Genomic DNA, 14,912 nt, shown 5'->3' with positions numbered 1-14,912 from the left:
GGAATTTGAAGTGATCCCAATTCATGTCTGCTCTGGGAACCTGGTCATGGGGTTCAAGGTATTGAAGTGTATTGGTTGTGGGTGTTGGTAGAGTAGTTCTTAGGTCAGTGATTTTATTTTTTAAAAAGTTAGCTAGGGTTTGAGTGGATGGGGTGCTCTCATTGTCCTTTTTCAGGATTCGAATTGTGTCTGTTAACATTTTTACTAGTTTTAATAATTCTTTACTGTTTATTTTTGTTGAACCAATTTTTTGTGCGTAGTGCTTTGTGCATTTTTCTTTGATCAGATTTTTGTATATTTTCATTTTTTGTTTCCAGTTCGTCTTGTCTATTTCTTTGTTTTTTGCCAGATTCTTTCCAATTTTCTTAGTTCCTGTTTGTTGGTTAGTAGTTCTGAGTCAAACCATTCGTTTGGTATGGGGCTATTTGGTCTAAGACAGTGGTCTCAAACTCAAACCCTTTGCGGGGCCACATTTTGGATTTGTAGGTACTTGGAGGGCCACAGAAAAAATAGTTAATGCCTTATTAAAGAAATGACAGTTTTGCATGAGATAAAACTCTTTATAGTTTATAAAACTTTCCTTTAACAGTTAAAAGGAAAGATATATAAACTATAAAGAGTTTTACCTCATGTAAAATTGTCATTTCTTTAATAAGACATTAACTATTTATTCTGCGGCCCTCCAAGTACTCTATTTTTTTCTGCAGCACTCACATTTAAAGTTCAATATCTTTTCTTTCTCAAAATTGGCACATTTCAATCACTAAATTGAAAATAAAATCATTTTCCTACCTTTGTTTGGTAATTTCATCAGTCTCTGGTTGCACTTTATTCTTCTGACTGTGCATCCAATACTTCTTCCCTTTTTTAAGCCTCCTGTATGCTTCCTCTCCTCCAGACCTCATTCCCTCCCCCAACTTTTTCTTTCTTTCTCTGTCTGTCTTTCTCTGATTCTGTGCCCCATTTTTTGCTTTGTTTCTGGTTCCCTGTCCCCCCTCCTTCTTTCTTCCTTCCTCCGTGCCCCAATTTTTGCTTTTGTTTCTGGCTCCCTGTCCCCACCCCACCTTCTTTCTTTCTTTCTTCCTTCCTGCCCTCCCCCATGCCACCGCCGCCGCGGAATAGGTTGCTGCTGCTGCCGCTATCGGGAACAGGCCATCTCCCTGCTTCTCTTCTGCACAGGGCCGACCAACTCTCGCTGCCCGATGTCAATTCTAACGTCGGAAAGGACGTTCTGGGCAGCCAGGCAGCGATTGGCTAGCCAGAATGTCCTCTCGACGTCAGAATTGACGTCAGGCTGTCAGAGTTGGTCGGCCCTGCAGGGAAGAGAACAGTGGACCGGGGCCCCTTGGTACGCCACTGGAGCAGCAGCATGTCTGGCCGGCTCGTTCGTTCAAAGCCGCAGGTGGCGGCTCCTTGCGAGATCCGCGCCTGCGTCTGAAGCCTCTCTGATGTTGTGACATCAGAGAGGCTTCCGATGCAGGAGTGGATAGCGCAAGGAGCCACCAACCCACGGCTTTGAGCGAACGAGCCGGCTGCTGCTCCAAAAGGAAGAGAATGATGGCCTCCAGACCGCGGGCTACAAATAAAACCTGGAGAGCCACATGCAGCCCATGGGCCGCGTGTTTGAGACCGCTGACTTAGATCTATTGACCAACATCTCTTGACAGTTCCTTCTCTTAAAACCATAAATACAAGGCGGCACTCTATTTTTTCCGTTACAGACCCCCAAATGTGGAATTTACTCCCAATTCATGTATGAGAAGAACAAGGTTTGGATAGAGTTAAGAGCAAGCTAAAATGCTTTCTTTTTAAAGATGCATTTGACAACTAATAAAACTAGATTTGGTTCGTAAACCTGAAAATAGGACTAGATCAGGTGTCTCTACTGAGCCCTGATCTTTAAATTCTCTGTTGCTTATTATTCTCCCCCTCCCTATTGTTTTTTTCCCTTATATGTCTTCTTTACTATTTTTAAACTTGTATTTCTTTTCCTATTCCCATCCTCTTGTATCATTTGTTATCCCAGGACAAGCAGACAGCATATTTTCTACATGTGAGTGATATCATCCACGGAGCCCCGACGCAGACAGCTTTTCAAGCAAATTTGATTGAAGATTTCAAGTTTGCTGGTGCTGCACCACGCATGTGTGTGCTTTCCCGCTCCACCAGAGGGCACATCCCCTCCTCGTGGTCTTCAGTTCTTAGTTTTCCACAGAGCCAGAAAGCCCTGTCGTTTTTCTCTCCGTGTTAAAGTGTCTTTCTAGCACCGTGGCTTCTTTGTTTTTTCTCGGAGTCGCTGTGCGCCTTTTGCCTTCGGGTTTTTTCGTCAAAAAAAAAAAAAGTTTTTGACTTCCGTGATTTTGGACTTCGGCATCCGGGGCCTCCCGGTTTGCAGTGGCCACCTGGCCTCGACTCGGCCGCGGCCGGTTTCTTTCCTCTATGTCCCGGCCTTTTACCGGGTTTAAAAAGTGCTCCCAGTGCGGTCGGCTGTTGTCCATCACCGACCCTCATCGGTGGTGTATCTTGTGCCTGGGGGCTGACCATCTGACCGATGCTTGCCCCAGGTGTGCTACTTTTCAGAATCATGCCCTGCGGCGGTGGCGGGCCCGCATGGCTGAACTTTTTGCTGGAGAGCCGGTGGCTCTGGTCTCGGTCTCAACGTCAGCCTCGGTCTCGGCCCCGGCCTCGACGTCGGCCTCGAAGACCTCGGCCTCGGCTAAGACCTCGACCTCGAAGGGCTCGGCCTCGGCTTCGAAGACCTCGGCTCCGGGTAAGTACCCTCTTCCTTCTTCAGGGTCAGCGCTGGCGAAGAAGCTGGCCTTGGAGTCTCGGGCTGTCCATGGTGGGAGTGCGCTCCCCCCGATCTTGTCCAAGCCCTCCAAGCATGCTTCTGCATTCAGGGAATACTCATCCTCGTTGTCGCCCTTGGTGGTATGCACTGCTGCACCTGAAAGACCTTCGATGGTCTTGGTGCCTGTGTTCCAGGATATGCTGCGGGCCTTGATATCCTCAGAGCTCTCCTCGGCTTTGGCCTGTTTGACCCCGGCCTCGACCTCGCGGCTGGTAGACCAGCCTAAGCGTCCTGTCGAGGCCCCGCGGGGCAAGGTGCGTCAGACTCGGCGTCTTTCTTCTTCCTGACTCCTCGCCTTCGGGGCGTCCGAAGTCAAAGCGCCGATCGGGGCGTGCTTCGACCCCGTCTCGCTGCTTGGCGAAGCGGCCCGGGTCTCCCCCCGAGGTGGGGCCGGACTCCGGGTTGCCGGACGAAGGCTCTCCGGGTCTCGGAGTTGTTCTTGTCCAACCCCCGGGGGGCCAGGGCGTTGAGAGGCTCCCCCACTGTGTCCTGAGGCGTATCGCCTCGGCGGCAGACCTCGGTGCCTCGAACCCCGGGGTCCTTGCCTCGGGCGTCCTCAAGGCGTAGGCGCTCCTCAACCCCGCCGTGTTCCTGTAGTGGAGCGTCCTGGGGTTCCAGCCGTGGTGACACTGATAGGCCACCTCACTACTCTCAGGAGGCCTCGCCCTCCTTTTTGGCGGCGCTGCGGTCTCGCTCGACCACCCGTCTTGAGGACCAGTTGGAGGGTCGCCCTTCTTCCTTCACAAGGTTTGTCCAGGACATGGGGAGAGCGCTCAATCTTGACCTCCAATCCAACTCCCAAGTATACCAAGGAGTTCCTGGAGGAGATGGACCTCCCTTGTCCTCCTCGGGAGTCTTTGCGGCTCCCTTTTAATCCGGTTCTGCGCCAGGCTTTCTTCCGGAATTTGGAGACCCCTTATGCGGTCCCCGCCATTCTGTCCAAAATGGAGTCTAGATACCGGACTGTTCCATGCCCGGGGTTTGAGAAGGCGCAGCTTTCGCACCAGTCTTTGCTGGTCGAGTCTTCCCTGAAAAAGTCCCATCCCTCTAGGGTCTCCGCGGCTGTCCTGCCGGGCCGGGAAGGGAGGACCTTGGATAAGTTTGGTAGATGCCTTTACCAAAATTCCATGATGGCCAACCGGGTCTTGAACTATACCTTCTCGTTCACCTCGTATCTGAAGGTCCTTGTCAAGTCTTTGCCTGCTTTTCAGGGTGATTTGCCCACCTCTTGCCGTGTGGAATTTGGGCTGCTGGTGGACTCTTTTGCACCATTCTAGGATTTAAGGGAAAATTGGACGCACATCTTCTTGCAGGAGACATTGAGGGATACGAGTGACTAATGTATTCGCCAGGGTACGCCTGGCTGAGCCTCCGCGTGTGCGGATCACCGGACTGGATATACCCTAGGTCTGATCCGGTGCAGGCATTTCTTATGTTCTTCTCTAAGTCTCCTACCAGAGGCATGCTATGGCTCCTTTCTGCAACGAGCTCTTCAAGCGCCATATTAGAGTTACTCTTTTGTATCTGGCTCATGCCCGCATTTTCTACAATAATAAGGTCACTTTTCTGGACACTCCGCAGGCTCTGGAGCAATTTATTCAAAAGCTCCCCCCTGCCCTGGATCCTTTGCAGGTGGGTGACTGAAAGATCTGGTCTTGGTTTTTATTGGGCTGACCACCATCTTTTGCTCTAGGTTGGGTTGTATTTCTGGCTTAACATCTGGCGACACCTGGGGACCTTGACCATTGACCACCTGGCGACACCTGGGGACTTTGCCCAATGACTGATGCTGATATGGACTCTTTCCACAACCGAGGAGAATCTATGTTCATGGTTGCAATTTTGTCATCTTTCTCAGGCTCCCTGGGATGCAGACGGGGTACCTTCTATATTGGCCTCCCGATTGTCTGCTGTGGTTGTTGCCCAGTGGGTGATTCCTATGCGGGGCATCTGTTATTCTTTACTATGTTTATTCCTTACTGCATTTGTTATTTGTTGGTTATTACCATGCCTGCTACTCATTGCTACATGGGATGTTGCTGTTGCTTTTACCGTTTGCAAATTTTATTGTGTATTGCAATTTTAGTCTGGTTTTCTGTATTGCATTTGCTACTGTTTGCTTTGTTTCTTTTAGGGTTTCTCTTTTTACATAGCTCTACTCTCACTGATTGTCTGGGGGTGGCCCTGAGCTGCTGTATCTAAGTGTTATGTTTTGCAGGGGTAGACTGTATAGTCTAGGGAGGGGGGAGGGGACGGTAGGGGGGGAGGATAGGGGGTATGGCTGTGTGTGAGTGTATGTATGCTTGGATGGGTTGTCTGTGTTTTCTTCGGGATGCAGTGGTGCGGGAGCCTGAATCTTGTTTGGAAGCCATGGATGCTGGGTGGGCGGATTTTCTATGATGTATGTGAGGAGGGGGGATTTAGCTGGGACATCCCCCTACCCTCTGATTCATGGGTTTTGGTTATCTTTCTTGATTTTCACTCATATCTTTCACCCTGGCTAATTTGAATGTCAATTCTTTAAATATTGATGGTTTCCAATCTCCTGTGAAACGAACCAAGATTCTTGCTTATCTGAAGAGGGAGTGGAGTGACATAGCGTTTCTTCAAAAGACCCACCTGTCCGCCACTGAACATCTCAAACTTCGGAGGGATTGGGTGGGACAGGTGGGTTTCTCTGCTTACTCTTCCCAGAAATGTGGGGTAGCAATCTTGATTCATAAAAACATTCTCTTCTGTATCCATAAGGAAATCAAGGATCCAGAGGGTAGATACCTGTTTCTGATTGGGGATTTGTGGGGTTGCACTCTGGTGCTGAGTATTGTCTATGCCCCGAACATTTATTCTCATGATTTCTTCTCCTCCTTAGTGGGGATTTTGGTGCCTTACTCTTCCCATCAGATGATCATAGGGGGAGATTTTAATATGGTGGCGGAACCCTGGTGGATTGTAAGCCTGCTAAATCCGCGGCTAGGGACCACTATGACAGAAGGATCCACTTCCTTATTCATGAATTGGGGTTGTTGGATGCGTGGAGGACCTTAAATCCAGATGCCAGCGATTTCTCTTTCTACTCTCACCCTCATAACGTATACACTAGAATTGATTATATACTCATTTCGGATGTGGTGTTTTCAAAATTGACACGGGCTGTCATGCCGCCCCTTTGGTGTCGGATCATGCTCTCCTGGGCACTACTTTTCAATTTTCCCCTGCTTCTCCTAGTAGAATTTGGCGGATGTCTCCCCACCTGTTCTCGGATCCCAATTTTAGGACATATCTGGGGCAGAAGTGGGAGGACTTCCTCCAAACTAACAGTGCGGAGGACGTGAGTTCGGTTATATATTGGGAGGCAGCTAAGGCTGTTTTGCGGGGTCACGTGTTGGCCTATTCCGCTGCTGCAAAGAAAAAACGTGATGGGGAGTTGTTGACCCTGACCGCTGAGCTGCAACGCCTGCTGCGTTCCTATATTTCGAGTCTCACACGAGCCTTGAGGGAGAGGCTTCAAGTTGTTAAACATCAGATCAATACTATCCTAACTCAGTGGGCTTCCAGAAATATATATTTTTACAAGTACAAACTGCATGCTTGGGGGAACAAAACTGGTCGCTTTCTCGCCAATTTGATACGACTTCCAAAAGCCAGGCATGTCATCACCCACATCAGGGATAGAAAGGGGCGGGTGCATACTCAGCAGCAGGCGATCACGGCCCAATTTATCCAATTTTACCAACATCTATATGCCGAGCAACCGCCTGATGACCAGGCCCGAGATGCCTTCTTTCGTGACTTGCCCCTGCCGCGGATATCTGACTCACAGAGGAATCTGCTCAATCGACTGATCAGTGGGGAGGAATTGCAGTCGGCTATTCGCAAACTTAAGCTGGCTAAGACTCCTGGGCCGGATGGTTTTGGCCCGTAGTTTTATAAGCTACTGCCCCCATCTGCCCTATGCTCTCTACAGGCTTACTTCGCGGGGCTGAGGTTGGAGACTCCTCCCGGCAACACTCACAATAGCGCTCACATTATTATTTTGCTGAAACTGGGGAGACCTACGGACCAGCTGGGTTCTTACCAGCCCATTTCTCTTCTGAATCAGGATGTTAAACTCCCGGCGGGGATTCTAGCATCGCGTCTTAATACGATCCTTCCGGATCTGATCCATGAGCATCAGGTCGGTTTTGTTCCTGGCAGACATGCATCTATGAACTTACTTAAAGTGCTTACGTTTTGCAACTTCCTTCTCATGCCTCTGACAGAGCCTTGATCAACAGTTTAGACATAGAGAAAGCATTTGATATGGTCTCTTAGCGACTCCTTTTTTGGATTATTGAACAATATGGTATTTTGGGGGATTTTGTCGCTTGGGTGTCCGCTTTGTAAAATCGTCTGATGTCGCAGTTGTTGATGAATGGGGGGATCTCTGAACCCTTCCCTCTGGGCCGGGGAACCCGGCAAGGGTGCCCATTATCTCCCTTGCTTTTCCTTCTTTCTCTTGAGCTCTTAGCTATCCGAATCCATCAGGACCCGAATCTGCAAGGCTTGGGTATAGGGGGGCGTGATTTTCGTATAAGTATGTTCGCAGATGATATGCTGCTCTACATTAAGCATGCTGATGTCAATCTTCCCCGTTTGATGCATATTATTAACTCGTTTGGTCTCTTCACTGGATTAAAAATTAATTACGATAAAACTGAAGCCCTACTATTGCACGACTCCCCAGGTGACATCTGGTTTGAATGGCTGGGAGTGGGTATTGCGCATGGGAAATTGAAGTATTTAGGGATTTTGTTGTATCAGAATCCGAAACAGCTTTACGAGGCCAATATCTCTGCGGCTATCAGCCGGATTAAATCTCTTTGTCATAAATGGTGCTCTCTCCCCTTATCCCTGATGGGACAGGTAGCCCTGGTAAAGATGGTTATTTTCCCCAAACTTTTGTATGCTGTTCAGTCGGTTCCCTTTTGGATCAGTCGGGAAGATGAGCGACAGTATAACTTTATTATCCGCAAGTTTATATGGAATGCTAGGCAAGCGCGAATTGGCTTCCACAAATTAACTCGTGCTAAACTGCAGGGGGGGGGGGCTTGGCCTTCTGGACATCCGACTTTATAATGTAGCTTCCCTCTTCCGCTGGATACACGAGCACCTGACCTTACATAGACACTATTCCCCACCGGATCTTTTGGCTTCTTACTGCTCCCTTTTGTCTTTCGTATCGTTCAATCATGGGATCCCAGGTAAGACGATATCTTTAACGTATCCCACTTTGGTTTTTCTCACTGCCTTTCGCAAGGCTTGGGCTTGGTGGAGGGGGCTTCAACACAGAGTGCATCACCCGTCCCCCTTTTTATCCTTAATTGGTAATCCCGGTTTCATCCCTGGTTTCCGGGGTCTGCCTGGCTTGCGAGGTTGTGCTGAGCGCAATACCACCATCGATGACTTGTTGCATTTGGGGGGTGGGCGGTTCCCTTCCTTCCCCTTGCTGTGCACCACTGGGGGCTCCCCTCCATGCATACTTATCTCTATTTCCAGATTAAACATTATTATAGCTCTCTCACTACTGAACGTGTTGCTACTTGGGACTGTGGTACTCTGTATGAGAGGGCTCTCACCATTCCACCCCATAAGAACAAGATTGCTACTTGGTATAAAGAGGGTCGAGATTATCAAGGGGAGCACTATCTTCAACCCATTGTGTCTGACTGGTCCCGGGACCTAGGCTTGCTGGTCTCCCTTTATGATATGCAAACTTTTTTTCAGAATATATATCTGTTTATTAAAACTGTTTCTTTACAGGAAACCCAGTTTAGAATATTACATCGAGCCTATCTTACTAGTTCTAGAAGATTCATCATTGGATTGTGGCCTGATGATCTCTGCATTAAGTGTCGTCTCTCCCCAGGAACCTATCTGCATTCCTTTTTTGATTGCCAGGAGCTCTCTTTCTGGGACTCCGTCCGTCACTGCCTGGATGCTACACTCTGCTGTACTTTACAATGGAATCCGCCTACTTTATTGCTGGGCAATGTGCAGGACTTGTCTCAGCAGCAACTCAGCATGTCTTCCTAGAAATTTGTCCTTCATACGATTCTGGTGGGGAAGAAACTTATTCTGCAACACTGGGCCTCCCCTGAGGCGCCCTCTTTTCCAGAGTGGTCAACCCGCATGAGAACTTTGGCACACTCTGAATTGCAGACATATTCTTCTCGCTCACAGGACCATTGGAAAGAATACTGTGCGCTTTGGGACAAATTTTTGCTGTCTTGTGTTATATCCTTACCCTACATGTACTATGTAATACTTTTCACTGTCCATTTTGCTTTCATGACTGATTTGTCTAGGTTTATGATTACACGGCTCTGTATTCATGGCCTTTGGTCCCACCTATTGGCACCCCGAATAGTGGACTGTATGCGTAGTGCGAGTATGGAGGGTGGGGGAGTGATTGTTCTTGCTTGTGCGGTGTTTGGGTGTGTGATGGTATGATTGGGGATTGACTTTGGGGTTTCTCTTTGGGATTTCTCTCTTTCATGAGTAGGGGGGTGTTTCAACTTCCCTTACAAAATAATGAGCACTCTGGGTGACGACACTCTGACTTCTTCTGCTTCTGTTCTTTTGTGCAGTGTGTTGTTTCAGTTTTATCATCAGCTTTGTATATCTGATGTTTTTGCACAATACTTGCTGTTGTTTTCCTTGTTCGTTGACTCATTTTGCTCAATAAACATGATTATATAAAAAAAAAAAACAACCAACATTGTTGGAAGATTGCACCCAATAATTAAATACAGAACTTGATTTTTCTTGACTCCTCTTAAGTTCCTCAGCTGCTTTCTTCCTCGCATCACTGGCGGGATATTTACTGCCAAATGACGCGTGTTTAGTTGTAAAGTGTCTCTCCAAATTTGATTTCTTATGCGCCAATTTTTCTTGACAAATCGGAAGGCCATTTGAGTTTTGTATAAACATAGAAACATAGAAGATGACGGCAGAAAAGGGCTACAGCCCATCAAGTCTGCCCACTCTGCTTACCCACCCCCTGTCTATGCCCTAATGACCCAATTTCCTTATCTTGACCCTCGTAGGGATCCCACATGGGTATCCCATTTATTCTTAAAGTCTGGCACGCTGTCTGCCTCGATCATCTGCACTGGAAGCTTGTCCCAATGATCAACCACTCTCTCTGTGAAGAAATACTTTCTGGTGTCGCCATGAAATTTTCCGCCCCTGAATTTGAGCGGGTGCCCTCTTGTGGCCGAGGGTCCCTTGAGAAAGAAAATATCATCTTCCACTTCGACACGTCCTGTGAGGTACTTAAATGTGTCGATCATGTCTCCCCTCTCCCTACGTTCCTCAAGAGTGTAGAGCTGCAATTTGTTCAGTCTCTCTTCGTACGAGAGACCCTTGAGCCCCGAAATCATCCTGGTGGCCGTCCGTTGAACCGATTCAATTCTGTGCACATCTTTACTGTAATGTGGCCTCCAGAATTGCATACAGTACTCCAGATGAGTCTCACCATGGCCCTGTACAACGGCATTATGACTTCAGGCTTTCGGCTGACGAAACTTCTATTGATACAACCCAATATCTGCCTTGCCTTAGATGAAGCCTTCTCCACTTGATTGGCAGTTTTCATGTCTGCACTGATGATTACTCCTAAATCTCGTTCTGCTGAAGTCCTAGTTAAAGTTTCTCCGTTCAAGAAGTATGTCCTGCATGGATTTCCACTTCCGAGGTGCATGACCTTACATTTCTTAGCATTGAAGCCTAGCTGCCAGGTTGAGGACCAACTTTCCAATGTAAGCAGGTCCTGCACCATATAATTCTGTAAACTGCATTCACTTACTATATTACATAGTTTGGCGTCATCGGCGAATAGTGTTATTTTACCTTGAAGCCCTTGAGTCAGATCCCCTATGAATATGTTGAAAAGGAGTGGACCCAGGACCGAGCCCTGCGGCTCTCCACTGGTCACCTCCGATGTTTTAGAGAGGGTACTATTAACCACCACCCTCTGAAGTCTGCCACTCAGCCAATCATTGACCCATGCAGTTAGTGTCTCTCCTAACCCCATCGATTCCATCTTGCTTAGCAGCCTGCGGTGTGGGACACTGTCAAAAGCTTTACTGAAGTCCAGGTACACGACGTCCAAAGACTCTCCCAAGTCCAACTTTCTTGTTACCCATTCAAAGAAGCTGATGAGATTGGATTGGCAGGACCTACCCTTGGTGAATCCATGCTGACTGGGATCCCGAAGATTCCCTTCATTCAAGATCGTGTCCAATTTGCTTTTAATTTGTGTTTCCATGAGTTTGCACACTATTGATGTGAGACTCACCGGTCTATAATTCGCAGCCTCTGCCCTGCAACCCTTTTTATGCAGAGGAACGACATTAGCTAATTTCCAGTCCAGGGGAACTTTCCCCTTACTTAGGGAGAGATTGAATAGCTCAGCCAACGGTTTCGCCAGGACATCGCTCAATTCTCTGAGCACTCTTGGGTGCAAATTGTCTGGTCCCATGGCTTTGTTCACCTTGAGTCTTGCCAGTTCACTGTAAACTTCACCTGGTGTGTACTCAAAATTCTGAAACGGGTCTTCTGTGCTTTGTGTTGCCTTCAACTGCGGACCGTGTCCCGGTGCCTCACAGGTGAAGACTGGGCAGAAGTATTCATTCAGTAGTTTTATTCGGCTTTATCGGAATCTGCTTCCACGTAACTTCCGTCCGGTCTTCTAAGGCGTACTATCCCGCCTGTGTTCCTTTTTCTGTCACTAATATACTTGAAGAAGGATTTGTCCCCCTTTTTAATGTTTTTGCCAGAATTTCTTCCACTCGAAGTTTTGCCTCCCTAACTGCCATTTTGACTGCTGTAGACCTGGTCCTATATTCTACTTTTGCCTCTCTTTTCTCCGTGCACTTGTAGGAGAGAAACGCATTTTTCTTCTCCTTAATGAGGTGCGAGATCTCCGCGGTGAACCATTGGGGTTTATTGTTTCTTTGTCGTTTATTTACTGATTTTATGAAGCAGCTAGTTGCTTCATGTATGGTTGATTTCAGTGTTAACCACTTAGCTTCTACATCATCGATCTCCGCTTGGTCCTGCAGCGTCTGATGGATGAAATCTCCCATGCGTGCGAAGTCTGTGCCCCGGAAATTGAGTACCTTTGTTTTCGTGTTTGATCTAGGGAAGCCTTTTCTAAGGTTGAACCATACTATGTTGTGGTCGCTGGAGGCTAGCGTATCTCCTACTGAGACCTCTGAGACGCTTTCCCCGTTGGTGAGTACCAGGTCGAGGATCGCCTGGGCCCTAGTGGGCTCCATTACCATTTGTTTGAGACGTGCTCCCTTTATGGAGGTTAAGAGCCTCCTGCTACCGCTGGTTGTTGCTGAAAATGAGTTCCAGTCTGCATCAGGCATATTGAAGTCCCCTAGCAGTACAGCTTCTCCTCGTAGAGTGATATTCTCTCTGTCTTCAATTAATTCTGTGTCCATGTCTTCCAGTTGTCTTGGGGGTCTGTATACCACACCTAGATACAGGCATTTTTCTCTGCCTCTTGCCAGGTTTACCCAGAGGGACTCCCCGGTGTACTTGACATCTGTGATCTTGGTGGTTTTGATGTCCTCTTTAATGCATAGAGCTACCCCCCCTCCTAAACGCGAACAATTTGGCCCATTCAACTTTAAAATCACGGTTTTCATCTTCCGTTTTTCTTTTCTGCTTCTTTATAGCCATGTCAAATAGGTGGCACCTAAAAACATGTTTTGTTTTAATTTATAATAATAAAAGCAGCAACACAAAATTAGAACAACTTATTAAATTGATGCCAAAAATACCTGTGAGATCTGCAGCTGGTTGAAAGATACAAGTAGCTTAATGCGCTTAAGGTACTTTTGTCGCTCACGTGAAGACTTTTCAGCACGCCAGGCACTGACCACTGTACACACTGATGGACAAGCTGTGACTGGCTTGCTCTCGCTCAAATCATGTGTTAGTTTCGTGCGCCTCCTCCGCGCCGCATACCCCGTGCACACTTGCGCTACGACAGCTGTATCAGCATGGCTGACACCTGCTCACCCACACGTAGTCAAAATCGATTCGTGGCAGAGCCTAGAGAATGACACGGGGAAAAAAATCTGTCCCCGTCCCCGCGAGCTCAGTCCCTGTCCCCGCAAACCATTTGATCCCATCCACACAAGCCTCGAATAGTTTTATACAGAACTTATTATATTAAAGTATAAAAAGAAACAATATTCTGTACAATTGTCAATTTATAAATCAGCGTCTTCTCTCCATTCTCCACTTCTCTTGCCCATTTCCCATCAGCACCCCACAAGCATACCGGGGCCATAGGGTTTCCTGAACACTAAATAGAAATGCAATAGATGTATGGGACTACTAGAAGGGACAGTCGGGTGCTATAGAAAAGTAGTGAAATCTGTACAGTCAAGCCTGCAAGGATTACTAGATGCTTTTCATCAGCTCCCCTCCCTCCCCCTTCGTGGCGATTTTCTCTTTTTTTGTCTTCCAGCTGCCCGAGCTGGCTTTCATCAAGTTGCGTGTGGCTGCCAAAACTTCTCCTCTGATGCAACTTCCTGTTTCCGGATGCATCAGAAGAGAAGTTTCGGCAGCCACATGCGACTTGATGAAAGCTGGCTCGGGCAGTTAGAAGACCAAAAAAAAAAATTGCCATGCTAAGGGGGAGGGAGATGCCCAATCGGTGATGTCATTCTCTAGCAGAGCCGCACTCAAATGGCTAAAGAGCCGACCACTGTCCCATGCCATCCAATCAAAATGACCTTTATGCAGTGCAATCACGGTGGCGCTTTAGTTCCAAGGCACACCATCTGAAGACTTAAGGCTTGCCTCATCTGTCTTCAGCTTTCTAAGAACATAAGATTTGCCGCAGATCAGACCAGTGGTCCATCATGCCCAGCAGTCCGCTCATGTGGCAGCCCTTAGGTCAAAGACTAGTGCCATATTTGAGTCTAGTCTTATCTGCGTATGTTCTGTTCCAGCAGGAACTTATCCATCCTTTTCTTGAATCCCTGAAGGGTGCATTAGCTTCCATGCACTGGCTGCCCATTTAAAAATGCTGCACCTTTTAAGGCCCTGGTCCTCGCTTTCAAAACCTTCCATAAAACGATTCCATACTACATGACAACTAAACTACAAATCTACTTCCTAAAGCGACCACTGAGGTCCCAAGGAGAAAAACGATTGACCCTACCTCCTGGCTGCTCCCTCAAAACTGAAACAGCCTGCAAACGCTCCTACTCACATTTCATACTCAAAACTTTGGCACACCATCCCCTCATCTGTCAGATCACTAGATGGACTCTGGAACTTTAGGAAGGCCATGAAAACCTTCCTCTTTACTAACCCAGCGCCTTAAAATCATTCACCTAGAAATGCCATTCAGTCAACACACCTATGCCACCTAATCTTACAAGATGCTACTTAATGCTATGTTTTATTGTCATGTCTATATTGTAATTTATGTAAATTATGTAATCTCTGATCTGTCTGGATTATCATGGATGTACTTTGTAACCCGTTCTGGGTTCCTTTGGAAGGATGGGCTAAAAAATTGAATGAATGAATGAAAAAATAAATAGCCTCTGGAAGAGGGTCCAGATTTCTACCACTCTGGGTGATGAAGTATTAAGGAGGAGCTCAAAAATCTTAAGCAGGAATTGAATGCAATCAGAGCAATTTCCATCACTCCACTGAGTCATACCAATTTGCTCCCACTGCCTCAAAGAGTAATGTAATCAAGGAATAAATGGATCATAGTAGGGTCAGGCAGACTGCGACACGTGACACAGAAACATGCATCCTCACAATTGCACCTACAGAATTCCTTTGCTCCATTAGAGCATTGCAGTGCTCAAGAAAGAACTGAGATCGAACTGGAACCAGTGAAGGTAACTTATGAAGAAAAGCACTCACAAAGGAAGAGTAAGAAACCTCAAGCCAATAAATTATTGCTTTTAGGGGATTCTATCGTCGAGGCATTAATATTGAAACACAAGACAAGGAGCTAGTGAAGTGTGTTCCAGGA

The 14,912-nt window shown here is 47.3% G+C and overlaps 1 protein-coding gene across 9 annotated transcripts in view; it reads left to right on the top strand.

Moving 5' to 3' along the window:
• The window catches only part of STK31 (serine/threonine kinase 31), a 620,303-nt gene that overhangs the window by 417,087 nt on the left and 188,304 nt on the right, over positions 1-14,912 (top strand). The window lies entirely within an intron of this gene.

Source organism: Geotrypetes seraphini, chromosome 2, assembly GCF_902459505.1.
Source record: "Geotrypetes seraphini chromosome 2, aGeoSer1.1, whole genome shotgun sequence".
Classification (NCBI taxonomy): domain Eukaryota; kingdom Metazoa; phylum Chordata; class Amphibia; order Gymnophiona; family Dermophiidae; genus Geotrypetes; species Geotrypetes seraphini.
Note: the sequence above shows the minus strand (reverse complement) of the source record. Positions and strands in the feature narration are given on the sequence as shown.